We start from the raw sequence: 27,938 nt of genomic DNA, 5'->3' as shown, positions 1-27,938 counted from the left end.
GGAAAGCCCAGGTGGGGATGGAAGCAGGGAGATCACCAGGTCAGGCCCAGCTGGACATGGCTCCAGGGATGCCCTGACTCAGTTCTGTGTGTGTAACTAGCTCCATTCATGGGGGACTGGGCTCTATTCTGAGATGGGCCCTCCCCTCATGTGGCAATGAGATATCACCGAGTCCAGAAAAAGACAACACACCTAGAAGCCATCCAGAAGAGGACACACCTCTGTCCCAGACTTCTATCATTAAGACCATGTGGGTCACATCATCTCTGGACCAGTCTCTGGCTGGGTGTTGTGAACAGTCCAGGGTCAGAAATAACCAGGCCCACGTTTGTGTCTTTCCACAATGTCAGGATTTTAGCAGATTTTTTGTGTTTCAATCACAAAAGCCATGAGCTCCATGGGGTTCCCAAGGAGGCATTCTCATTGCTTCCCATTTACTCGGTAGTCAGAGCCACAGGCACACAGGCTCAAGCCACTCCACAAGTCAGTCAATACTGCAAACCATACATAGTAGTGTGCTTAGTCTATATATAAATGTTACAGATTAAACATTCCACAACAAAGTCACACTTAACATCAAGAGGAAAGAGAGGCTGGGTGCAGTGGCTCACGTCTGTAATCCCAGCACTTTGGGAGACTGAGGCGGGCAGACTGCCTGAGGTCAGGAGTTCGAGACCAGCCTGGCCAACATGATGAAACCCCATCTCTACTAAAAATACCAAAAAAAAAAAAAAAAGAAAAAGAAAAAAAGCCAGGCATGGTGACAAGTGCCCGTAATCCTAGCTACTCGGGAGGCTGAGGCACTAGAATTGCTTGAGCCTGGGAGGCAGAGCTTGCAGCAGTGAAGACAGAGCAAGACCCTGTCTCAAGAAGAAAAAAAGATGGAGTTACTTATGTTAAGGGAGCCACTGCCTTAAACTGGCTCACAGGCCCGCCTTGGAGCTGGGGACAGGTCAACCACACCAAACCCAGGTGGAATTCCTCAGGAAGTATTTTGTGTGCTGTTACCAGACAGTTGGCAGAGAGAAGAAAGAAAGATCCCTGTCCACCAGAAAGTTGTAGCTAGAGGCCAGACGGGGTGATCAATGAGAGCAGGCACAGAGGGGATGAGAGGAGACGGGCCCTGTGCCTTACCTCTGCCTGTGCTGTTCCTTCTGCCAGGAGAGCCTTATGGAGTAATTCACAGAACCTCCCCTCCCGCGTAAGCAGTGGTCTAGATGTTGACATCCTGCCTTTCTTCTCTAGGGCCCAGGAAATCCCTGTTGAAATAAATTGCTGGAAAGCCACCACACCACGAACCATGCAAATTGTCAGACTGTTCTTTTCCACGTGGATATGAAATCTGCTTTGGAGCATGGGCCCACTGGGGCTGCCGGGGGCCCACCACCTTCCAGGACCACTACTGTCTTAGCCAGGACTAAGAGTTGTGGACTGAGACCTATTAACTGAGGGCCCTTAGGCAAGGCTGTGCCTGGCTCTTTAAGCCCCAGGGTCCTCCTGGGTAAGGGGTGCCCCTGGAAAGGGCTTAGCAAGTGGTGGGAGTTCACCCCAACAGTAACTATGCCAGTGCTTTATCCTTCCCTTATTGCAGGTAGACCAAAGTGGCCACAGGCTTTCTATTCAACATTCACAACCAGATGACCAGCTCCAGTTTACTGATGGGAGAGAAACCCATTGGTTCAAAGAGTTTAAGAATTTCAGCCTAGCTGGGCGCGGTGGCTCACGCCTGTAATCCCAGCACTTTGAGAGGCCGAGGTGGGCGGATCACAAGGTCAGGAGTTCGAGATCAGTCTGGCCAACACAGCGAAACCCCGTCTCTACTAAAAATACAAAAAAAAAAAGAAAAAAATTAGCTGGGCGTGGTGGCCGGTGCCTGTAGTCCCAGCTACCTGGGAGGCTGAGGCAGAAAAATGACGTGAACCCGGGAGGCAGAGCTTGCAGTGAGCTGAGATCGCGCCACTGCACTGCACTTCAGCCTGGGTGACAAAGTGAGACTCCGTCTCAAAAAAAAAAGAAATTCAGCCTAGAAGCTGGGCGAGGTGGCTCACACCTGTAATCCCAGCACTTTGGGAGGCCAAAGCGGGAGGATCATTAGAGGTCAGGTGGTCAAGACCAGCCTGACCAATGTAGTGAAACTCTGTCTCTACTAAAAATACAAAAAAATTAGCCAGGTGTGGTGGCGGGCGCCTGTAATCCCAGCTACTCGTGAGGCTGAGGCAGGAGAATCACTTGAACCCAGGAGGCAGAGGTTGCAGTGAGCTGAGATTGCGCCATTGCACTCCAGCCTGGGTGACAAGAGCAAAACTCCATCTCAGAAAAAAAAAAAAAAAAAAGCCAGGCATTGTGGTGCACACCTGTGGTCCCAGCTACCCAGGAGGCTGAGGCAGGAGGATCACTTGTGCCTGGGAGGTCAAGGCTGCAGTGAGTTGGGATCACATCACTGCACTCCATCCTGGGCAACAGAGTGAGACCCTGTCTCTAAATAGTAATAATAATAATAATGAATCCCAGCCTAAGTAAGAGTGTCTCAAAAAAAGAAAGAAAAAAAAATCTGCCCACACCCACGCTGCTAAGATTCAACCCCAGGCAGATCACTCTCTTCTTTCACAAGCATCCCAGCCCTCTCCATCTCCAACCAGAAAGCCAGCCACGAGCCATGCCTTCCCTTCCTCTCAGAGCCTGTGTGCTCAACCTTAGGAGGAAAGGGACCTGCCAGGGTGCTAGGAGGGAGGGAAGAGGGGAGCACTGGGCTCAGAGGCGGAGGGGGTGCTCCGGGGGTCAGGAGAGCCCAGGGCAACATGGGCCAGGCTGTGCTTCCAGGGCAGAGTTTCACAGATGAGTGAACTGAGGCCAGGGCAGGTCAGACACATAGGCTCTTTTGTCCCCTGCTTCCTCCTTCATGCCCTGGCCTCTGAAGCTCTCCCTGCAGTTGGGACAGGTCAGGCTAGAAAATAATTTGGCCTCAAAGGCTGCTGGGGCTTTGGGGGTCAGGCAAATTTGAATTCCAACCTCTGCTTGTTTTTTTCTTTCTTACCTTTATTTTGAGATAGGATCATTTTATGTTGCCCAGGCTGGTCTTGAACTCCTGGGTTCAAATGATCCTACTGCCTCAGCCTCTGTGAGCTTAGGTTAATTTCCATCTTGGGCCCAGTATTTTTCTTTTTTCTGGGACGGGGTCTCGCTCTCACCTAGGCCGGAGTGCAGTGGCATGATCTCGGCTCATTGTAATCTCTGCCTCCCAGGTTCGAGCAATTCTCCTGCCTCAGCCTCCTGAGTAGCAGGGATGACAGGCAGGCACCACCACATCTGGCTAATTTTTGTATTTTTAGTAGAGATGGGATTTTGCCATGTTGGCCAGGCTGGTCTTGAACACCCGAGCTTAGGTGATCCGCCTGCCTCGGCCACCCAAGTGCTGGGATTACAGGCTTAAACCACTGCACCCAGCCAACAGCCTCCGTTTTTTTTGCTTGTTTGTTTTTGAGATGAAGTCTCGCTCTGTCACCATGCTGGAGTGCAGTGGCATGATCTCAGCTTACTGCAACCTCTGCCTCCTGGGTTCGAGTGATTCTCCTGCCTCAGCCTCCCGAGGAGCTGGGACTACAGGCGCATGCCGCCACGCCCAGCTAATTTTTGTATTTTTAGTAGAGACGGGGTTTCACCATGTTGGCCAGGATGGTCTCAATCTCCTGACCTCATGATCCGCCCGCCTTGGCCTGCCAAAGTGCTGGGATTACAGGCGTGAGCCATTGCGCCTGGCCCAGCCTCCGTTTTTTTCATCTGTAAAATGGGGATAACAGGGTGACCTCAGAGGGTTGTGAGATTAACAAGCTGCAAGGAGGCTGTTTCCCCAGGCATAGCCAGGAAGAGCTTGTGGGTCTGGGCACAGCTCCAGCGATGGCTATTCTAAGAAAGCCATTCCCTTCTCAATTCTCTTTTAATCCCTTTGCTTAAGTCCAGGGGCAAGTCTTTGCTGGGTGCTGGCCTGCCTTGAATATCTCTCTACACCTTTCGAATCTTCCTTTTTTTTTTTTTTTTTTTTTTTTGAGACGGAGTCTCACTCTGTCGCCCAGGCTGGACTGCAGTGGCGTGATCTCGGCTCACTGCAAGCTCCGCCTCCCGGGTTCACGCCATTCTCCTGCCTCAGCCTCCTGAGTAGCTGGGACTACAGGTACCCGCCACCAGGCCCGGCTGATTTTTTTGTATTTTTAGTAGAGACAGGGTTTCACCTTGTTAGCCAGGATGGTCTCGATCTCCTGACCTTGTGATCTGCCCGCCTCGGCCTCCCAAAGTGCTGGGATGAATCTTCCTTTTAACAAGGAGAGGGCAGGAGGAACTCAGCTCTTGGAGGGGCAACAGGACCTACCCGGGCTTTATAACATTGTTTTAGTTTTATTTTTACTGTTGCCTTCTAGTCTCTGAGATACTGGTGTTCCATTTAGGGTAGCAATACAAAGTTTCTCTGAAAAATACATTTGTGATCATGGAAAAGCCAACATAAAGCAAAAGCATTAAAAGTATTACAAGTGGGCCAGGTGCCGTGGCTCACATCTGTAATCACCACACTGTGGGAGGCTGAGGCGGGTGAATCACTTGAGGTCAGGAGTTCAAGACCAGCCTGGCCAACATGGTGAAACCCTGTCTCTACTAAAAATACAAAAATTAGCCATGGTTGTGCATGCCTGTAGTCCCAGCTACTCAGGAGGCTGAGGCAGGAGAATCACTTGAAACCAGGAGACAGAGGTTTCAATGAGCCGAGATGGTGTCACTGCACTCCAGCCTAGGTAACAGAGTGAGCCTCTTCTCAAAAAAAAAAAAAAAAAAAAAAAAAAGAGTATTACCAGTGGAGAAAGGGTCCATATTCATTCTTTTTTTTTTTTTTTTTTTTGAGACAGAGTCTGGCTCTTGTCACCCAGGCTGGAGTGCAGTGGCATGATCTAGGCTCACTGCAACCTCCGCCTCCTGGGTTCAAGTGAGCATGTCCAGCTAATTTTTGTATTTTGTAGAGATGGAGTTTCACCATGTTGGCCAGGCTGGTCTTGAACTTCTGATCTCAGGTGACCTGCTTGCTTTGGCCTCCCAAAGTGCTGGGATTACAGGCGTGAGTGCTTGCCTGGCCTCTTGTTTCCGTTTTAAGATGGGAGAAGTAACAGCCTGTGATGGGAATGACCCAGGGAGAATGGAGAGGGGGCAGGGTTTCGGGATCAGTGTTGGCTTGAAGGGTTGGGATCTTCTGGAGGGGGTGGTCGTGGCCAGGAGCTGGACGGGTTCAGCCCGGTCCCAAGAGGGAAGGGACTGGGTGCTACCTCAGCGGGTGGGTGGGGGAGCTGGTGGGAATTTTCTACTGATTCCTTCATTCGAAGTGTATTTATTGGGCACCCATTGAGTGCCAGGCTCTTTCTCAGGGCTAGGATAGAGGTTCCATTTTCTCAGTGGCTTGGGCACTGGGTCATCAGCTGAGTGAGAGGATGGGCGTCAGCACTCAAGAAGTCACCCAATGGTTTCATTTTTTGCAGTCTTTGTTGTCCCAGAGGAGTAAGAACTAAAAGCACTAGGACTGTGACATGCTGGAAACATGGCATGTTCCAAAGAGAATAAAACACAGTTTTATGATACACGAATTGTGTGTGATACATTCCAATTCCTCACATTGAACAAATTACCAATAGCAATATGCTGTGAAGATGGGCGAGGTGAGAGTGAGGAGGAGGAGTAGAGAAAGGACGGGGCGGCGTTAAGGATACAGCAAATAACTGGAATTCCGCAAACACTGGGGTGATGCAGGCAACGCCCTTAGCACGGTCCCGGCAGGAGGCGGTGGGATCAGGCCGACCCGGGTCCCAGGGGTGACAGCGTCCCTTCTCCACTGCAGAACATCGAGGTACTCAACCCTCTGAACCTCAGTTTTCTCATCAGTTCAATGGGGAAAACGGGATGGTAACCCGTAATACTGGCGGCGCGGAGGCCGGGGAGCGCTCCCTACCTGTTGGCCGGCGGGCTGGGGACGGTCCGCACCCGCCCCGGGGAGCAGCGAGGGCGCGCGGGCGGGGTCGCGGGGACCCCGCAGGGGCTCTGGGGACCGGGACCCGCAGGGTAGGTCGGGACGGGCGGGGCGGGGCGGCGCTGACCCCGCCCCGGGCCGGAGGGGCGGTGCTGCCTCCCGCCGGGCCCCAGGCACTGCCCTCCGGCCGCCGCGCCGCCCGCCCTGCGGGGCCCCGCTGTCCGCTGCCCGCCGCCGCTGGAGCTAGAGGTACGAGGGGCTGCGCCGATGTTGCGGGGGACGGGGGCTCCAGGGGGATCCTGCGGCTCGCAGTGGGGAGGAGGCGCCTCGGGAAGGCAGGGGCGGAGGGGCTGGGCCGCCGCCCTAGCCCGGGCCACCTGTTCTGGAGGCGACATTTGTGCGCGCACGAACCCCGCGCGGCGGTCCCGGCCACCGCCTCCACCCCAACTGCGCCCCGAAGTGGAGCGCGGCGGCGGGACCCGGAGCCCCGGCCCTCGCGGGCAGGACGCGCCTGGCTCCGGAGCCCTCGAGGGCAGCCCCACCCGGTTGGGTCCTGGGGCTGGAGAGAGGGCGTCGGGGAGAAGCCGGGTTCGAGGCAGGCTCTGCCCGGCCACCGTGGGTGAGTCGCGCTCCTCCGTCCGGGGGAAGCCTGGGCGTCGGGCGGTGCTCGCCCCGGAGCGGATGCGACTGGGGACGGGGATGGAGAGCGGCCGGCAGGAGGGGGCTCTGCCGGGCTGGAAGCGTCGGCGCCGGCCTTAGGGAGGGTGAGGATTTGGACCTGCCCAGAAGCGGGAAGGGCCCTCCCCGTGCGGGAAACGGCCTGGGTACGAGCTGGGCACGGGGCGAGCCGGTTGGAGTCGCCCGGCCTCCGCGCTCGCCTCGGATCCGCAGGCGCCCCTCCCTCCTCTCCAGCTGGGGAAGGTTGAGGACTGAGCGGGAGCGGAACTGGGCTTGGGAGAGGATCTGCTGGGGCACCTGGTCCCAGCGCCTATCCCGTTTCACTGCCAGGGCGAGTCCCCTTCCCTCAGTTTCATCACCTGTCATCCGGAGGGACAAGTTCCCACCTGGATAGTCTCGGCGGAGCCTCTGGCCCTGAGTGGGTTAAAGCGCCATCTCCCCTGCACCCACCTTTCCCTCACGACACCCTCTCTGCGGCTTCCTCCCCTCCGCCAACGTCGAGTGATTGTTCCGCGAAGGCCCCTTGGGGTCACGTACCCTGCACTCAGCAAATAACCCCGAGCACCTGGTGGGTCTCAGGCCAGGTCTGGCCTTCCCGTTCCCGCCACCAGCTGCCCAAAGACTTTCCCTTTGTCACCTCCTCCCAAAGAATGGGGGAACCACCCTGCCCAGGGTCCCATAGCAGAGTGCGGATGGAGCCAGGCCTCCCTCAAGATTTCCCACAGCCCTCTTCCAGCCTCAAACCTTCTCCAGGACCCGAAACCCTGCTACACTGTGTTTCCATAGCTGCAACCCCCAAAAAGAGGGTCCCCAAATCAAAGGAATACAAAGGAAAACAAAATATAAAGGAAAAGAAAGGAAGAGGAGAGATGGAATCCTGTCTGTCATTAGTTTTCTGTTTGTTTGTTTTTTAGGGTCTCCCTCTGTCACCCAGGCTGGAATGCTGTGGCAGCTCACTGTAGTCTCAAACTGCTAGGCTCAAGCGATCCTCCCACCCCAGCTTCCCTAGTGGCTGAGACTGCAGGCACACACCACTACACCCAATGTTGTCATCAGTTTTTCTCTCAAACATTTTTCTAATGCCTTGGGTGCCTGTCGTTTCTTGTCTGCTAGGACAGCTCAGTATTAGAGGATAAACTCCGAAATGGACAGCCATCTACAAAATATGTTTTGTTTCCTTGTACTAATGGAAGCCCTCTAGCTGCTAGGTTAATGGGTCCATTAATTTCCAGTTCGTGTGATGGGCCCTGGGACCCCAGTGTGGGGCAGGATTGGCAGAATCTCCAGGTGGTTTGTGAGGAACACCAGGAGGTTGTGAACTACCACATCAGCCCCAGCTAGCAACTCCCAAGCCCACCTGGCCACGGGGCCACTGGGTTCAGACCTCCAAGGATGCAGTTCAGCTGGGGATGCAGGTCCCGGAAGGTGGTGGCAGGTGGACGGCCTCCACCACCAAGCCAGCCATCTGAGATCTGAAGTGCACCTCCTCTCACTCTCCCCAGCTGCCTCCTTCTTTGGGGACCTGCTAGGCGTGCTCACAAACTCCTGTTGATCACCCTGCATTTTCATTGGCTCACCGCATGCTTCCCTCCAGATTGGAAGCTCCTGGAGGGAAGGACCCTTGTCCAGATCCCAGAGCCCAGTGCCAGGCCTGGCACCTAGCAGGTGCTTCCTGAATATTGTTTGAATGAATTAACCGAAAGAAGTAGGAAAAACCATTCCTGTTTGCATACTTGTAGACAACTATTGTTAACATTTGCCTTTTTTTTTGCCAGACCTTTAAAAACACGTTTTTCCAGCCAGGCGCGGTGGCTCACGCCTGTAATCCCAGCACTTTGGGAGGCTGAGGCGGGTGGATCACTTGAAGTCAGGAGTTCGAGACCAGCCTGGCCAACTTGGTGAAACCCCCATCTCCACTAAAAATACAATAAATTAACTGGGCGTGGTGGCACGTGCCTGCAATCCCAGCTACTCAGGAGGCTGAGGCAGGAGAATCATTTGAACCTGGGAGGCAGAGAGTGCAGTGAGCTGAGATGGCGCCACTGCACTTTAGCCTGAGCAACAGAGCGAGACTCCGTCTCCAAAAATAAATAAATAAATAATAAAATAACACGTTTTTCTGTATTTGCATATCTTGTCTATATAAAATATTTTTCCATTAGTATAATTTCACGAGCATTCCTCATCGCAGACTTTTTTATATTTTTCAATGCTTGCATTTTGCTACGTCATGTTGAGTTATTGGATCTCTTGACTTTTTAAAAATATATTTGGCTCTTTTCGATAATGTTACATTGAATTTCTGCATACATTTATACATGGCCAGATCTTTCCTGGGAAGGAATTAACCTGGTAATCAGTGCGTATGAACTTCTAGAATGGCTGTATCTGGACCCAGCTAGATATTTCTTCGTATTTCCTAGAAATGAAACTCCTGGGTCAGAGTATGAGAAGCCAGGTTCTTTGTGTGTTGCTTATTGATTGGTTTGAGCTCATCAGTAAGGTTTTACCCCTTGTCTGGTCTCTGTGTGCCAAGGATCTTTCCCCAGTTTATCATTTGGCTCTTATTTGTGGGTGTGTTTGTGCGTGCGTGGGTGTGTGTTTGGGTGTATGTCTGTGAGACAGAGAGATAGAGAGGAGCAGCAAGTTTTTTGTTTTACTTTATCTGTGTGTGTGCTTTCTGATGAGGGAGACTTGGCTGCATTTATGAGCTGATGGGAAAGCTAGAAGAGAGAGCTCAGCTCCCTCAGGCCCAGGAGAAGGAGGGACAGGTTGATAGGCTGAGGTCTCCGAGGACTGAGGAGGTGGGAGGATGCAGTGCTGCTCCCAAGGATCCTCCCTGGCTGGTGAGAACAGGAGGCAAGAGGGAGGGGCTTGGGGGACACTTGATGAATTGGCTTTGATCTTCCCCAGAGGGAGTTGGAAGTCAGCGGAGGGGAGGGCCCCAGTCTTTGGTGCTTCCTCCCTGGGAGGGAGCAGGTGTGAACACTCCCATTGATGACTACGCAGGGAGGAGAGAGCCTAGTTCAGGGTGAGTCCATGCAGGGCCAGGTTCAAAGCAGGCTGTCCACATACCAACCACAAGCCCTTGGGAATTGCTCTTCTCTCCGAGGCTCCGTTTCTTGTAGCTATCAGGAAGTGGCAGCTCTTTGAATAAGTGCCTTTTCCTCTCCCATCTGCCACCTTTGTCTTCCCTCTGGACATATCCTGGGGGTTCAGGAGCTTCCAGCTGTGCAGTTGGCCACAGGACTAGGGGAGCCCCCTTCCCTTCCAGACCAGTGTCCACATACCCTCCCCTGTGCCCACACACCTTCCGCTGTGCCCGCACTGTCACCCACCACAAGCCTACTCCAGCAGGAGCACCACAGCCTTCTGCGGTCACGCTGTGCAGTCAGCTGGCAGACGGGGAGCCAGGTGGACCAGCACATGAGAGCGAAACAGGAAGAGTGTCTGTCTTCACCTGTTTGAAAGTCATTGTCCCAGATATAGGTACGGGACCCAGAGAGCCCCAATCATCTGTGACCATCATTTGCTCCTTCCCCTTCAGTTGGGGGTAGGCCTCTACCCATTAAGCCAGACACTGTTACCTGACCTTACCAGACCCTCTCAGCCACCATGCTCTGTTATTCCCATTTTACAGACAAGGAGACTGAGTCTCAGAGTCAAGCACCTCCTCTTGGCCACAGTGAGATTGAGCCCCTAGCCCTGGTGCAGCCCCAGGCAAATGAGGCTGGGCCACAGGTAGACAGACCCCTTTCCCCCAGCAAAGGGTGTTTGAACCCCGCTCTGCCGCTGCCCAGCAGGCCTTGGTTTCCTCTGCACTTACACTGTAGTTAATCATAAGAGGACCTGCCACACAGGATGGTGAGGGATTAAACAAGTCAAAGCAGAAAACCACTTTGACCAACGGCTGCACATGGTCAGTGCTCAGAAAATACACGCCATTGTTATTATTAAACCACACAGCTCCAGGCCTGACAGTGAGCTTTTAATAAATGTTAACTCAACACTGGAGAAGCCTTCTCACCCCGTCAGCAGTGCAAACAGAAACAACAGTGAGATCACATTTGCCACTCACCCCAGTGGTGGAGAGGACGGTCATGCACCCCACTCGCCCTCCTATGCCCTGGGAGAGCCTGTGGTGAGGCAAGTGTGCCCTGAGCCTGGAGTAGGAGTGGGAGAGAGCAGGTTAGGGCTCCATATCTGAAGATTTAAATTATATTTCTGAGGCCGGGCGCAGTGGTTCATGCCTGTAATCCCAGCACTTTGGGAGGCCGAAGCGGGCGGATCACCTGAGGTCGGGAGTTCGAGACCAGCCTGACCAACATGGAGAAACCCTATCTCTACTAAAAATACAAAATTAGCTGGGTGTGGTGGTGCATTCCTGTAATCCCAGCTACTCAGGAGGCTGAGGCAGAAGAATCGCTTGAACGCAGGAGGCGGAGTTTGCAGTGAGCTGAGATTGCACCATTGCACTCCAGCCTGGGCAAAAAGAGCGAAACTCCATCTCAAAAAAAAAAAAAAAAAAAAAAGATTGTATCTTTCCGGCCAGGTGTGGTGGCTCACACCTGTAATCCCAGCACTTTAGGAGGCTGAAGGGAGTGGATTGCTTGATTCCAGGAGTTACCTTTTTTTTTTTAATATAATTTTTGAGATAGGTTCTTGCTCTATTGTCTAGGCTGGAGCACTGGTGCAATCATGGCTCACTACAGCCTCAACCTCCTGGGCTCGAGCGATCCTCCCACCTCAGCCTCCTGAGTAGCTGGGACCACAGGCACCCTCCACCATTCCCTGCTAATTTTTTGCAAAGAAGGAGTCCACTTATGTTGCCCAGGATGGTCTGGAGCTCCTGGGCTCAAGTGATCCTCACACCTCCGCCTCCCAAAGTGCTGGGATTACAGGCATGAGCCACCTTGCCCAGCCCTGAATTACATTTCCTTTGACCCAGAGGGCTCACTTCTAGGAACCAATCCTATAGAAGTAATTAAGGACATGCTCAAAGATGTAAGTGATGGTTACCATGGTGTTGTTTATAAAAGCCAAAAAGATCAAAACATTTCCTATCTTGACCACATTTCTGGTGGTCAAGATAGGAAATGTATGAAATGAAGGCAGGAACTACCTTAAGATGGGAGACAATGTTGCCTTGGAATTTATGGTATGAAGCTGTATTGCTTTCTTAGATCTCTAAGACGTAAGTCACACTGTAGCACTCCCAAAATCATCCCAATCAAAAGGCAAGTCCTTCAGCAGCTCTCAAGGCCCCCTGTGGCCCACCCTTCCCTCATCTTTCTGACCTCCTGTCCTGGAACCCCCCCACCCCACATACTCTGCTGTTTGCTCAGAACTCAGCCACACTCGCCCCTGGATCTTTGCAATCCCTGATCTTCCTCCTCCCTGAGTCACTTACCCCAGAGCCCCACAGTGTGTTCCCTGGCTTCCTTCAGGCCTCAGCGCAAATGTCCCCTTTTCAGGGCAGCACCCCCTAACCCAACTCTATGTAGTAGCCCCTGCCCCGCAGCCCATCTCCCTGAGTGCATTTTTCTCCTGGCACACTTTACCCCCTGATGTATTTCTTTATTTCTTTTCTTTTTCTCTTTCCTTTTCTTTCTTTTTTCCAGCCTGTAGTGCAGTGGTACCATCTCGGCTCACTGCAACCTCCGCCTCCTGGGTTCAAGCGATTCTCAGCCTCCCGAGTGGCTAGGATTACAGGTGCCCACCACCATGCCTGGCTAATTTTTGTATTTTTAGTTGAGGTGGGGTTTTGCCAGGTTGGCCAGGCTGGTCTCGAACTCCTAACCTCAGGTGATCCACCCGCCTCGGCCTCCCAAAGTGCTGTGATTACAGGTGTGAGCCACCTCGCCCGGCCAGCACCTAATGTATTTCTTCACTAATTTTCCCCTACTAGAATGTCAGCTCCATGAAGCCAAAGACAATCCTTCTCTTCCCTGTTGTACATATTCCCTGACCTTGGAGAGGGGCCGCCACAACATTGGTGCCCAGGCACTTGTTGGATGAACAGTCGAGGTGCGAAGGGCAGTGCTGGGGACTTGTCTGGTTTCTTTCCAGGATGACTTCTTGCACGAGGTTGAGCAGAAACTCTCACCTGTGAATTGTCACCTCCTGACTTTGTCTTCTGTACCCTTGGCCTTGACCCAAGGGGGCGGGTGGCATGGAGCCGCTCTAAGAGGTCAGTGATGTTGGCTTCTGATGGAATGGACAGAGGTGGTGCCAGGAGACCAGATTAGGAAGGTCTTTCTAGAAGGGTCCTAAGAGATTATCTTTTCTCAGCTCTTTATTTTACAGATAAAGAAACTGAGGCTTAGAATTGAGGGGGAGGCTACAGAGCAGGGTGTAGAAGATAGTCAGGCCCCTTCTCAGGCAGTATCCAGTTAGCAAAGGTGGTTAATGACAAGAACACGCAGTGGGTGATGCTGGGGGAGCGGGCGGAGAATGAGCACTCTCTTTTGCTACTATTTTTGTTGTAGTTGTTGTTTTATTGAGACGGAGTCACACTCTGTCGCCAAGGCTGGAATGCAGTGGCTCACTGCAACCTCTGCCTCCTGGGTTCAAGCGATTCTCCTGCCTCAGCCTACCAAGTAGCTGGGATTACAGGCTTCCGCCACCACGCCCAGCCAATTTTTGTATTTTTAGTAGAGACAGGGTTTCACCCTGTTGGCCAGCCTGGTCTTGAACTTCTGGCCTCAAGTGATCCACTCACCTCGGCCTCTCAAAGTGCTGGGATTACAGGTGTGAGTCACCACACTCGGCCTTGCTACTGGTTATTTTTAATCTTTAAGACAGTAAAACAGGTGAAAGTGAAGCAATATGGAAACTTTCTTTCAAATAGAACGAATTCAGGACTCTTCTAACTCAGACCGAGATTTCTAGATGCCCTTTCCATGGGCATTGCATTTGCCAGGCAAGATTTCCCTGTGAAGAGCTTTCCCTGCGATTTGCATCTCTGGGATCTCTGCGCATAGCAAGGGACCAAGTCAGAAAACTTATCCACATCCAGGCAGCCTGGCACGACAGGATATCCCCACGTGTGCATGTGCGTGTGTCCACAGTGAAGGTGTAAGAGCCCAGATTCAAGGTCACTCAGTGCTTTCGGAACTGAGATAAAACCCGGTGGAGGGGTTGCGGGGAATTTCACTCTGCCCCTGAGAAGCCAGCCCCACCCAGCCAGATCCAGCTTCCTGTGGGGAGCTAGAGTGACCCTGGGAGGGAAGGGTGGCCTCAGGGAAGGAAGAAAGGCGCTCTTGGGACTGGCAAGTAGTCAGGTACTTTACCATGAAGAGCTAAAGGCATGTGACTTGATTTGTACCTTCAAATAATGAGGCAGCTGTAATTTGCATCTGCGTAGAGTTTATAGTTTGCAAAGGGCATTTCCCAGGATTAGTTATCACATTTGATCCCGGCTTTGTGGGCAGGACTGGTATCATTTACTCATCCTTTCAAAAAATACGTATTGAGACCAGTCACGGTGGCTCACGCCTGTAATCCTAGCACTTTGGAAGGCCGAGGTGGGTGGATCACTTGAGGTCAGGAGTTCGAGACCAGCCCGGCCAACATGGTAAAACTAAAAATACAAAAATTAGCCAGGCGTGGTGGCACGCATCTGTAGTCCCAGCTACCCGGGAGGCTGAGGCAGGAGAATCTCTTCAACCCAGGAAGTGGAGGTTGTAGTGAGCCAAGATCATGCCACTGCACTCCAGCCTGGGCAACAGAGCGAGACTCGGGGGTGGAAAAAAAACCAAAAAACAAAATACAGAAAATATGTATTGAGCACTTACTTTGTGGTAGGATCTGTGCTGGCCCCAGGGGAGATGACTGAGTAAAAACAGCATTGGTCTCTGCCCATTTCCATGCTATCATTATATCATTGTTTATTTAATCAGCCTCTTCAAGAAAGACCTTGGGTTGTTTCTAATCTTTTGCAACTGCAAACCTGTGACCTTGTGCAAATGTCATTCATCTGTAGGATAAAGCCCCAGAGTGAGATAGATGTTGTTAAATTGCGGCTGAGCACTGTCTGCATGCCCACTGGCTGTGTATGAGCATGCCTGTTTGCTCACAGCCTTGCCAAAATAATGTGTTAAGTGTTTTGGATTTTTGCTAATCTGATAGGTGAGAGATGCTATCTGAGTATGTCCATTTGCATTTCTATTACTTATAAAAAGATCCTTGCTCTAGCTTACTTGTTTAGAGGTCATATTTTGTATGTGTGTGAATTGTCTTTGGCCCATTTTGTTTTGGGGTGTTAGTCTTCTTATTGATTTCTGGGAGCTCTTTATATATTAGAAAAATTCGACTTATGTGATATGAGCTGCATTTAAGTTGTCCCAGGTTGTCACTTCTTTTTTTTTTTTGAGACAGAGTCCTGCTGTGTCATCTACGCTGGAGTGCAGTGGTGTGATCTTGGCTCACTGCAACCTCCATCTCTCAGGTTCAAGCAATTCTCTTGCCTCAGCCTCCTGAGTAGCTAGGGTTACAGGTGTGCACCACCACACCTGGTTAATTTTTTTTGTATTTTTAGTAGAGATAGGGTTTTGCCATGTTGCCTGGGCTGGTCTCAAACTCCTGAGCTCAAGCCATTCACCAGCCTTGGCCTCCCAAAGTGCTAGGATTATAGGCGTCAGCCACAAGGCTGCATTGTTCTTATTTATTTATTTATTTATTTATTTCGAGCTGGAGTCTTGCTCTGTTGCCCAGGCTGGAGTGAGATGGCACCATCTTGGCTCGCTGCAGCCTCCCCCTCCTGGGCTCAAACTATCCTCCCACCTCAGCCTCTCAAGTATCTGGGACCACAGGTGCATACCACCATGCTCCACTAATTTTTGTAATTTTTTGTGGAGATGAGGTTTCACCGTGTTGTCCAGACTGGTCTTGAACTCCTGGGCTCAAGCAATCTGGCTGCCTCAGCCTCCTAAAGTGCTAGGATTACAGGTGTGGGCCACTGCACCCGGCCTCACATAGATGTTTAATATCTTTTGTTAAGTTTAACCCTGAGTATCACGGCTGTTGTTGTAAGTAGGGTCTTCTCTTTTCCCATACCTTCTAGTGACTTGTTATTTATATTTAAGTGTGTGTGTTTACACTACCATCTTCCAGTATGCTTTAGTTTTTACTTTTTCAATTATTTATCTTGACTTTTCCAGGTATACAATAATATCATACGAAAATAGCAATAGTTTTAACTATTTCTATTGGGTTTTCTTTCTCTTGTCAAATTCCTCTGATAAATACACCCAGTATAGTGATGGTGGTGGCAGCATCTGTGTCTTCCCTGAGCTTAGTATTAGTGCCCAGGTATGAAACTGTGTATTCGTACTCTCTGGAGTATGAAGCTGGTTCCTGGCTTCTGTGTTAATCTATATAATTTTGTTAAGGAAGTGTCCATTGATTCATAATTTACTAAGTGTTGGCTACTTTGTTAAATGTTTTTTGGTGTCACTGGGGATGATGATTTTTCTGCTTAGATCTATTTAATATGATGAATTATATTCATGATTTCCTAATTATGTTGAACCATCCTTGCATTCTTTGAATAAACCCCACTTGCATTCCTGAATCACCCCCATTTTTTTATTTTTTTTTATTTTTGAGACAGAGTCTCACTGTGCCACCCAGGCTGGAATGCAGTGGTGCAGTCTTGGCTCACTGCAACCTGTGCCTCACAAGCTCAAGCGGTTCTCATATCTCAGCCTCCTGAGTAGCTGGGATTACAGTTGTGCCCCACCACACTGGGCTAATTTTTGTATTTTTAGTAGAGATGGGTTTTTGCCATGTTGGCCAGGCTGGTCTCAAACTCCTGTCCTCAAGTGATCCACCTGCCTCAGCCTCCCAAACTGCTGGGATTACAGGCATGAGCCACCATACTTGGCCTCCATTTAATTTTAATGTGCTGCTGAATTCTATTTGCTTATATTTTATTTTGGATTTTTACAATAATATTCATAAGTGAAATTGGTCAGAAGGATATTCTGTGAAGCCGTTGTCGGGTTTTGGTTTAAGTATTTGCTTTACTTAAATTTTTTTTTTTTTTTTTTGCCTGGCACAGTGGCTCGTGCCTGTAGTTCCAGCATTTTGGGAGGCCAAGGCAGGTGGGAGCCTAGGAATTCAAGACCAGCCTGGGTAACATGGTGAAACCCCATCTCTACTAAAAATGAACCTGGTATGGTGGCATGTGCCTGTAGTCCCAGCTACTCAGGAGGCTGAGGTGGGAGGATCATGTACTTGAGCCTGGTAAGTAGAGGCTGTAGTGAGCCATGATCGTGCCACTGCATTCCAGCCTGGGTGACAGCAGACCCTGTCTTAAAAAAAATATATATATATATATATATTTAAATTTTCCTTTCTATATGTTCCTGTTTAACAGTTTAAACATTATCTGTTATTTCTGAGTTTTCCAGGATTCCCTCCCAAAATGTTTTGCCCTGGTGCTTTTGTTTTGTAATGGTAGTCCTTTTATAATTCTGTTTCTAATGTGGAAGTTGTCCTGTGTAGATTAGCTATGTCTTCTGGGATCCATTTGATATATTATTTTTGTCCAGAAATTATTTTATTCAGGTTTTAAATTGTATTTGCTAAGTACTATCTTATTTTTTAAAACAATTATCTGCTTATTTGGTTATTTTCCCATTTAGCATTTCCTAGTTTGTATGGGAAGCTTTCTCCCCACCCTCCTATCTTGATTAGGTTAGTTGGTGGTTGTATATTTTATTGGCTTTTTTCCAACAAGCCAGCTTTTTACCTTATTTATTAGTTCTACTGCTTATTTCTTCCCTAATTTATTTCTTTTCCTTCCTTCCTTCCTTCCTTCCTTCCTTCCTTCCTTCCTTCCTTCCTTCCTTCTCTCTTTCTCTCTCTTCTCTTCTCGAAACAGGGTCTTGCCGTGTCATACAGGCTGGAGTGCAGTGGCACCATCATGGCTCACTGCAGTCTTAACTTCCCAGGCTCAGGTGACCCTCCTGAGTAGCTGGTACTGCAGGTACACACCGCCACACCTGGCTAAATTTTTTTATTTTTTGAGAGGGAGTTTCGCTTTTGTTGCCCAGGCTAGAATGCAATGGCGCGATCTCGGCTCACTGTAACCTCCTTCTCCTGGGTTCTCCTGCCTCAGCCTCCCAAGTAGCTGGGATTACAGGTAGGCGCCACCACACCCGGCTAATTTTGTATTTTTAGTAGAGATGGGGTTTCTCCATGTTAGTCAGGCTGGTCTTGAACTCCCAACCTCAGGTGATCTGCCTGGCTCAGCCTCCCAAAGTGCTGGGATTACAGGCGTGAGCCACTGCACCCAGCCTTTTTTTTTTTTTTTTGTAGTGACAGTCTCACTGTGGTGCCCAGGCTGGTCTCCAACAATCCTCCCACCCCAGCCTCCCAAAATGCTCTGAGATTACAGACAGGAGCCACCATGACCAGCCATTGTTTCTGTGTTTTATTTTGTGGTTCTTTTTCTAACATTTTTAAACTGGTGCTTTATTTATTTTTATCCTTTCTGTTTTAATTGTTACATACACTGGTGGCTAAAAATATCCTGATCATTGCTGTAGCTGTATCCTGTAGATATGGATACTTGGTGTTTTGGTATTTGTTGGTGGTGGTGGTGTTATATTTTGAGAAAGAGTCTCACTCAGTCACTCAGGGTAGAAAATGATGATGCAGTTTCGGCTCACTGCAACCTCTGCCTCCCATTCAAGCAATTCTCGCGCCTCAGCCTCCCGAGGTAGCTGGGATTACATGCATGTGCCACCATGCCTGGCTAATTTGTTGTATTTTTAGTAGAGACTGGGTTTCACCATGTTGGCCAGGCTGATCTCAAACTCCTGTCCTTAACTGATCCGCCTGCCTCGGCCTCTCAAAGTGATGGGATTACAGGCGTGAGCCACCACGCCCAGCCTGGTGTTTTTATTATTTTTATTTGCTAGGAATCCCATAGATAAAATTTTTTTAAAAATTCCCGATTTTTAAATTAATTTCTAGTCATATTGCTTCATAATCATAAATTTTAAAAATATTTTTTGGATGTTATTGACATTTTCTTTGGACTGAATGTGGTCAGATTTCATGACTGTTCCATCAGCTCAGCTCTTGAAAAGAAAGCACAGTATCTATCACTAGGGTAGAGAGTTTGAAATATTATAGTACCTTACTGATTATCTTATTTGGGTCTTCTGAATTCTTATTTCTGTTCATGCTACTTAATGTTTCTTGAACTGAAAGTGGTAAATTAAAATCTCTTATTAGTGTTTTGATATATTTATCCTAGTATCTGTAATTTTTCTATTCTGAAAATTGCTACAGTATTATTTGATGCATTATGAATTATACCGTTAGCATAATAAATTGCCCTTCTTTGGCTAATTTAGTGAGGTTTGTTGTGATTTTGCATCATTTTATATTAAGATTATTGCCCCAGCATTTTGTTTGCATTTGCTTTTATATCTTTGCTTGTTCTTTTTTTAATTTTTTTTTTTTTTGAGATGGAGTCTCACTCCATCACCCAGGCTGGAGTGCAGTGGCGTAATCTTGGCTCACTGCAACCTCCGCCTCCCGGTTTCAAGTAATCCTCCTGTCTCAGCCTCCCAAGTAGCTGGGACTACAGGCACCTGCCACCATGCCCAGCTAATTTTTGTATTTTTAGTGGAGAACGGGTTTCACCTTGTTGGTCAGGCTGGTCTCGAACTCCTGACCTCAGGTGATCCACCCATCTTGGCCTCCCAAAGTGCTGAGATTACAGGCGTAAGCGACCGCACCCGGCTGTTCTTATATTTTTAACCATTCTAAGTTACTTCGTTTAAGGTATGTCTCTTGAATAGAGAATAGAGATAGGTTATAGGTTATGCTTGAAATCTAATCTAAAAATCTTTTTCTCCTTCAAGATTAGTGGGTGAAACTTTTTTTTTTTTTTTGAGACAGAGTCTCGCTCTGTCACCCAGGCTGGAGTGCAGTGGCGTGATCTCAGCTCACTACAAGCTCTGCCTCCCGGGTTCACACCATTCTCCTGCCTCAGCCTCCCGAGTAACTGGGACTACAGGTGCCCGCCACCACGCCTGGCTAATTTTTTGTATTTTTAGTAGAGACGGGGTTTCGCCGTGTTAGCCAGGATGATCTCGATCTCCTGACCTCGTGATCCGCCCGCCTTGGCCTCCCAAAGTGCTGAGATTACAGGCGTGAGCCACTGCACCCGGCCAACTTTTTTTTTTTTTTTTTTTGAGATGTAGTCTGTGTCACCCAGGCTGGAGTGCAGTGGTGTGATCTTGGCTCATTGCAACCTCCACTTCCCAGGTTCAAGCGATTCTCCTGCCTCAGCGTCCCGAGTAGCTGGGATGACAGGCACACATTACCACGCCTGGCTAATTTTTGTATTTTTAGTAGATACAGGGTTTCACCATATTGGTCAGGCTGTAATTTTTGTATTTTTAATGGAGATGGGGTTTCACCTTGTTGGGCAGGCTGGTCTCCAACTCCAGACCTCAAACAATCTGCCAGCCTCGGCCTATTAAAGTGCTGGGATTACAGGTGTGAGCCACTGCACCTGGCCTGGAATTACTTTTTAAAGTGTTTTTATTTTTAAATTCATGCTGTAATTTTGGATTCGAATTTGTATTTGTCTTGTGCCAGTATTTTCTTCTTTTTCTTTTTCTTTTTTTTTCTTTTTGAGACAGAATCTCTGTCGCCCAGCCTGGAGTGCAGTGGTACGATCTCAGCTCACCACAGCCTCTACCTCCTGGGTTCAAATGATTCTCCTGCCTTGGCCTCCCAAGTAGCTGGGACTACAGGCGCGCGCCACCATGCCCAGCTAATTTTTTGTATTTTCAGTAGAGAGAGGGTTTCGCCCTTATTGGCCAGGCTGGTCTTGAACTCCTGACCTCAAGTGATCCACCCACCTCGGCCCCCCAAAGTGCTGAGATTACAGGCATGAGCCATTGCGCCCGGCTGTGGCAATATTTTCATAGTGAATTTTCTTTATATATAAGCGAGTATTTGTGCTCCTCACCCCCGTTTCCATTTTGTTTTATGCCTTTAAATTTTTTTCCATATTTGAATTAGTTGAATTTTCCTGGAGTGGCAATTAACAGGAGGTTTTGGTGGAAATTGGGAGAGAAGCCAGGACAGTTCTCTGGGTTTCTCTGGTGAAAGGCTCCCTCCTCTGTTGCCATGGTAATGGGTTGTGCTTTTTAAAGTATGGCCTTTCTCTGCATCCACTCCTCTTTCACCTCCAGAACCTAACCTGTCTGAAGAGGTCATCTGCCTCCAGCCCTGAGTACTCCCAGTTCATTCTGGCCGTAGCTCATGCCTTCTGCCATCTCCCTTTTAGAAGTGGCCTTTTCTGGGGTCTTCCACTCTTGAGCCCCCCCGCCTCCGCCGCCCCCCCCTCCATTGCCATGTCTGCTGCCCGCAGGTGCTTTGGGCCACACTCAACTGTGGTTGGGAGTTTGCGGGTTTTCCCTGCCTCTTAGTTTCTCTCGTTTGTCTTTACCCATGTTGCTTTGTATAATTTGGTAGAAGAGGGAAAATTCAGAACTAAGCTGCTGCCTTATTCCTCCTGGAATGAAGTCCACCTCCCTGAGTTTTCTGTTTGTAACGTCCACCCAGAGAGCAAGACCGCCTGCTTGATTCCTGGCTTCTGAGGCGTTAAAGGCCTGGGAGGAAGAATATTTTGTAACCTCTGCTCTGAAAAGAGCCCTTCTGCCCTTCTTACAAACAGCCCTTCAGCCCTTCTTTTTTTTTTTTAATTTTTTTTAATTTTTTTTTTATTTTTTGAGTCCAGAGTCTCACTTTGTTGCCCAGGCTGGAGTGCAGTAGTGCAACCTCAGCTCACTGCAATCTCCGCCTACCAGGTTTAAGCAATTCTCCTGCCTCAGCCTCCTGAGCAGTTGGGATTACAGGCATGTGCCACCATGCCCAGTTAATTTAATTTTTGTATTTTTTAGTAGAGATGGGGTTTCACCATATTGGGCAGGCTAGTCTTGAACTCCTGACCTCATGATCTGCCCACCTTGGCTTCCCAAAGTGCTGGGATTACAAGCATGAGCCACTGCGCCCGGCCACAAACAGTCCTTCTTATGCCAATTACTTCCTCCTAAAAACTGTCATTCTTACTTCTTGGGTAGAAATATTATATTTATTTGTGCCTTGAAACATTGTGGGGCTAGGGATGGGGAACAGGACACTTGGTCCTCCAAGCAGGGTTTGGAAGCTCTGGGTATTGAGTTTTCACATCAAGGGGGGTCTGAGTTCCAAGCCCAAGGAGCCCACCCCCTCCTTTGATGGACAAAGCAGTGAAGGCCCAGGGAGGGGCAGAGGTGGGTCCAAGGTCACGTTGCCAAATCTTAGCAGGTGCGGAAGCTGTCAGGCAGGGCCTGGATTTGAATTCTGTACTCGGCGCTGTTTCTTGGCTCTGTGGCCTTCCGCCCCAGATCCCTCAGAGTTCTTGGAGCCTCAGGTCTGTGCTAAGGTGTTACTTATCCCATGCAGTTAGCAGCAGGTGCCCATGTGTCCCGCCAAGGTTAGAGCATTTGGTTAGCCTGCACCCTCCCTTCCCCGCACTGTGCAGAAGGGAATCTGAGGCCCAAAAAGGAAAGTGACCTGTCTAAGGTCACACTGCAAGTCATCTTCCCGACGTCACTGGTGAGTGGGCCAAGGACAGCTTCCTAGTTCTGCACTTTCAGAGTTTTTAAAACACTCCTTATTGCAGGCCAGGTACAGTGGCTCACACCTGTAATCCCAGCACTTTGGGAGGCCGAGGCCAGTAGATCACGAGGTCAGGAGTTCAAGACCAGCCTGGCCAAGATGGTGAAACCCCATCTCTACTAAAAATACAAAAATTAGCCAGGCGCGGTGGCAGGTGCCTGTAATCCCAGCTACTCGGGAGGCTGAGGCAGGACAATCACTTGAACCTGGGTGGCAGAGGTTGCAGTGAGCTGAGATCGCGCCACTGCACTCCAGTCTTGGCAATAGAGTGAGACTCTGTCTCAAAAACAAACAAACAAACAAACAAACAATAAAAAAAAAGCCCACTACTTATTTATTTAATACATGTGGCTGAGCCCTAGGCTGGGCAAGTCTCTGCCCCCAAGGCATTCACAGCCTGGTGGGGACAACACACACACACACACACACACACACACACACACACACAGTGGGGCAGCATGCTCTCTCACACACACACACACACACACACACAGAGCAGGGCAGCATGTGCCAGCCGAGGCTGCAGTGTGGAGAGCAGAGGTGCTGCGGCCAGTGGACCACACTGTGATGTACCCCGGCCCGAGTGCCACTGTGGCCCCTTTACTTTTCTGAAAGTTAAACAGGGGAGCAGGGACTGGGATTGGCTGGAGTAATCCCCGCATCCCTCACTGGGGGTCAGGCTGAGCTAAGACAACCTGCCAACCCCATTATTTGGGCCAGGAGCGCCTGACTCCAGCAGGTGCGTCCTCAGCAAGTGAAGGAACCCGGTGGGCGTTCCACCTTATCTGCACGAAGGCTCCGGACCCTTTGTCTCCCACTACGTCCCCTCCCCAAAACCACCCAGTTCCAGTGAGTCCAGGTGTCCTCTTCCTGGCAAGGGGGCTCCCGTGCCAGTTGGGGGTAAAGAGTGTGTTTCAGCCGGACACGGCGGCTCACGCCTGTAATCCCAGCACTTTGGGAGGCCGAGGTGGGCGGATCACCCGAGGTCAGGAGTTCCAGAACATCCTGGCCGACATGGCGAAACCCCGTCTCTACTAAAAATACAAAAAAATTAGCCGGACATGGTGGCGCACTCCTGTAGTACTTGGGAGGCTGAGGCAAGAGAATCGCTTGAACCCGGGCGGTGGAAGTTGGCAGTGAGCCGAGATCGCACCACTGCACTCCAGCCTGGGCGACAGAGCAAGACTCCATCTTTGAAAAAAAAAAAAAAAAAGAGTGTGTTCCTCTGGTGGGGGAGCCCCTTTTTCCGGGGGGGGGACACAAGTCCTCAATAGTGGCTGCAGTCCTGTGAGCCCGGCCCTGGCCCTCTCTGTCTCCTGCCATTGCAGCCCCGCCCCTGATATGATGTTGTGGGGTCAGGGACCAAGAAAGGCATCCCGGTGTCTGCTGAGGGGGATGAGGAGAGAGAAAGGAGAGAGAGAGAAAGAGGGAGAGAGAGACCAACCTGGAGTGGCAGGAGGGAGAGAAAGAGGGGAGGGACAAGGAGCCCCAGGGAGAAAAAGCAGGAAGAAGACACTGATCAGGGGGACGAGACATTCACTGGTCGATTGAGGAGGTCATCAGAAGGTTCCGTCATTGACTTCTGGGCTCTCCTTTCCTCTTGTGTGGACTACGTAGGGTGGGATCCACGTGTCATGACAGTGTCGCGTGGGTCTCTGTCTCCTTCCCTTGGCTCTGCTTGCCTCAGGGCTGCCTTCATTACCAGGCAGCCTCTACCTTGACGGTCCCTGGCTCACACCTAGTGACCCCATGGGAAGCACATACCTCTGCTTGGACCTGACTAGGTTCTGTGTGCCTCAGCCGGACCACTGCGGCCAGGGGAATGTGGTGCTATCATTAGCTGGACCTGAGTCAGTGCTTACGGCAACAGCCAGGGAGCAGGGCCCACAGGCAGGGGTGGCTCCCCACAGGGCAGCAGGTGTTCTCAGGAGGATGAATGGGTGCGGGGTAGGTAAACCTAGATGACCCCTCTGCCTCCACTGCAGAACAGCGGTGCATGTGACTTTTCTCCTTTTTCTCCTGCTGCGGCGGGAGCATTCTTTATGGAGCTGCCATGTTAGTGATGTTCAAAGCCACATGTGACCTTAGGGTCATGGGGACTCTGGAGAAGGTAGTGGGAGAAGTTTCCTTTCTACCTCACCCTGGCCAGGGGTCCACCTCGGGCTCCTGTCTGAGTCTGGGATCCAGCTGAGCCCTGACCACACTTAATCCCCACAGCAACCTGTGTCTTAGGTGCTGGTGTTACCCGTGTCCACAGACAGGTTCAGAGAGGTGGCCTGTCTTGTGGGCACATGGCAGGGCCAGGAAGGAAGCTCAGGTTTGTTGGTGCGGGCTGTTGTCCTCCAGGCCTGGCCACATAAAGTCCTGCTCAGGAAGGAAGCCGTGAGGCAACGAGCTGGGAGACCCTGGGGGTGAAGCCCACCTTGGTCCCTGTCTGACCAGGCAAGGGTGGAGGTGGGTGGGGAGGGGACCCGATTTGGCTCCACTAGAGGCAAGTATGACCATGGGACAGGGATGGCAGGCTCTCACCATCCAGTTGGTGACAGCTGTGGGACTGGGAGCATGATAAAGAGCATGCTACGTCCTGGCTGCATGTCCCTGCTTCCTGACCTTAAACACTATCCTGAGTGGTCCTTCACTTCCAGCCCCATCAGAGACTTCTGCACACAGATACCCACCAGTTCCCCTGCCGGAGGAAAGGCCTATAATGCGATGGCCGTGGCCACATCTGTTGAGGGCCTGTTCCGTGGGCTGGGCCCTGGAGATGCATTGCCTCCCTCCATCCCTCCAAAGTGGAGTTAATCCCATTTTGTGGGCAGAGAGACTGAGGCTCCGAGGAGGAGCATGGCCTGACTGCACTCACATGGCTGGTGACACAGTGGGAGCACCCGTGTGACCCTGGCGCTGGTGTCTTACACCTCAGGGGTCTGGGGTCACAATCACAGGTCAGCAGGGGTGGCCACACCCCAGCCTGGCCACGCACAGGGGCCAGCTCCTTATCTGGAGAGGCTTGGAAGCCACAGCAGTATCCAGTCATGGTCACTGATGCGCCCCCCCTTGGCCACTGCTGGGCCTGTTTCTCCCCACTTCCCACCTTTGAATGAGCTGCTGGCCTCCCACCACCCGACCGTGGCTTTGCTCCTGGAGTTCCAGTTCCTGGGCCCTCTTGTTGAGACCCCAAGAACATGAGAAGAGTGGAAATAGCCTCTGGCTCTCCTGGAGGGTCATTCCTCATCTCATCAGTATCTGTTGAGCTCCTGCTGTCGGCTGAACCTGCGTCAGCACCAGGAACAGAATGAGAGCGAGGAGCCCCTGCCCCTTAGGACTGAGACAACGGAAAACACATACAATCATTTCCAGGGGATGAGGGCTGCGCTGGGCGCGGTGGCCCCATCTGGTCCCACCATTGAGCCCTGGAGCCCCCGTCTCCTGGGTAGATTGCCCCCTACCTCAGGAGCAGCCCATCCCCAGTGACCCACTGCGGGCCAGTGTTGGTGTAGGCCCCTGGGTTAGTCGGGGTTCTCCAAATAAACAGAACCAGTCGATGAGAAGATGAAATAAGACATCCTCTTTCAGCTCAGCAGTGAGGCAGGAGAACGGGGGCGAATTCCTCCGTCCTCAGCCTTTCCTTCTACTCAGGCCCTCGAGGGTTGGGGGCCCACCCACACTGGGGGCCATCTGCTTCCTGAGTCTGCCATTCGAATGGTAATCTCATCCGGAAACACCCCCAGACACACCCAGGCGTAACGTTTAATTGGGGCACCCTGTGTCCTGGTCAAGTTGACACATGAAATTAACCATCATAGCCCCGACTCTGGTTTGGAACAAACATCTCTGATGGCCACCCCAGCTGCAGAGCTCCTATAGGACTGGCCGAGGCCCCTGTGGCAATGACAGCCTCACAGCTCAACATCTCCCTCTGTGCAGTCCTGCGTCCCTTGCCCTCACAGGGACCCAGAGCCCTCCCCTTGCCCTGCATGGGGCTCTCCAAGTCCTCAGTCAGCTCCCCGGGCCAGGCCCATGACCAAGGGCATTGAAGGAAATGTCGAGTGATGTGACCGAGAGTGACAGGAGGGTCGTGGCCACTCACACCAAGGGGCAAGAAAATTCAGGATGAGTCCACAGTGCAAAGTGAAAGCAAGTTTATTAAGATTGTAAAGGAGCCGGGCGCAGTGTCTCATGCCTGTAATCCCAGCACTTTGGGAGGCCGAGGTGGGCGGATCACTTGAGGTCAGGAGTTCAAGACTAGCTTGGCAAACTTGGTGAAACCGAATCTCTACTAAAAATACAAAAAATCAGCCGGGCATGGTGGCACATGCCTGTAATCCCAGCTACTCAGGAGGCTGAGGCAGGAGAATTGCTTGAAGCCAGTAGGAAGAGGTTTTAGGGAACCGAGATCGGGCCATTACACTCCAGCCTGGGCGACAGAGCAAGACTCATAAAAAAAAAAAAGAAGGTAAAGGAATAAAAGAATGGCTACTCCATAGAGCAGCCCCTAGGGCTGCTGCTTACCCATTTTTATGGTTATTTCTTGATGATATGCTAAACGAGGGGTGGATTATTCATGCCTCCCCTTTTTAGACCACACAAGGTAACTTCCTGACGTTGCGATGGCATTTGTAAACTCAGGGTGCTGGTGGGAGTGTAGCAGAGAGGACGACCAGAGGTCACTCTCATGGCCATTTTGGTTTTGGTGGGTTTTGGCCGGCTTCTCTACTGCAACCTGTTTTATCAGCAAGGTCTTTATGACCTGTATTTTGTGCTGAACTCCTATCTCACCCTGTGACTTAGAATGCCTTACCCATCTGGGAATGCAGCCCAGTAGGTGTCAGCCTCATTTTACTCAGCTCCTATTTAAGATGGTGTTGGTCTGGCTCACACGCCTCTGACACCTTTGCCTCTCGGGGCCTCTGTGTTCCCGTCAGGACATCGGAATCTCCAAGGGCATAACCCTGGTGCTCTGGGAGCCTCTCTGTCAGCACTCAGCCTGGATGGAGGGCTCAGTGCGGACTCCGTTTTGTTGGGTCATGGTTGGCCAGTGCTAGGCTGAGCTGGGCTGGACACAGGGCTGGAGGGGTAGCGCCCTTACTGTAGGGACAGGTGGGGGTGCAATTTGTGTAGGGATGAAAAGCACCAGCTTGGAGGGCCTTTTCTAGGCCCTTGGGCCTAGCCCCTGATGCTGATGCCCCTAGTTGGGGTCTGCAGAGCTGGTGCTAAGAACCTGGCTGGTAGGGGTCTGACCCAGCCTTTGGCCTTCTGTCTCCATTGCCCTGCACCTCTCGATTTTTTTTTTTTTTTTTTTTTTTGAGACGGAGTCTCGCTCTATTGCCAGGCTAGAGTGCAGTGGCACGATCTCAGCTCACTGCAACCTCTGCCTCCCGAGTTCAAGCGATTCTTCTGCCTCAGCCTCCTGAGTAGCTGAGACTACAGGCGTGCACCATCATACCAGCTAATTTTTGTATTTTTAGTAGAGATGGGGTTTCACCGTGTTGGCCAGGATGGTCTTAATCTCTTGACTTCATGATCCGCCCACCTCAGCCTCCCAAAGTGCCGGGATTACAGG

General features: G+C 50.8%; 1 protein-coding gene across 13 annotated transcripts in view; it reads left to right on the top strand.

Annotated features, from left to right (window-relative positions):
- The first annotated feature begins 5,735 nt into the window (after nucleotides 1-5,735).
- Nucleotides 5,736-27,938, top strand: part of A4GALT (alpha 1,4-galactosyltransferase (P1PK blood group)) — a 28,087-nt gene continuing 5,884 nt past the window's right edge. For 2 of the 13 annotated variants that reach the window (XM_063603352.1, XM_063603349.1), the window contains exon 1: nucleotides 5,742-5,878. The gene's annotated coding sequence lies outside the window, so the exon portion shown is untranslated. Of the gene's footprint in view, nucleotides 5,879-6,133; nucleotides 6,618-27,938 lie in introns of those variants that run through there. The other 11 variants (XM_034948578.3, XM_034948576.3, XM_063603348.1 and 8 more) reach the window with 9 other exon arrangements.

The sequence above is a fragment of the Pan paniscus genome, chromosome 23 (assembly GCF_029289425.2).
Source record: "Pan paniscus chromosome 23, NHGRI_mPanPan1-v2.0_pri, whole genome shotgun sequence".
NCBI lineage: Eukaryota > Metazoa > Chordata > Mammalia > Primates > Hominidae > Pan > Pan paniscus.
The sequence above is the reverse complement of the archived record's forward strand: the minus strand, read 5'-3'. Positions and strand labels throughout refer to the sequence as shown.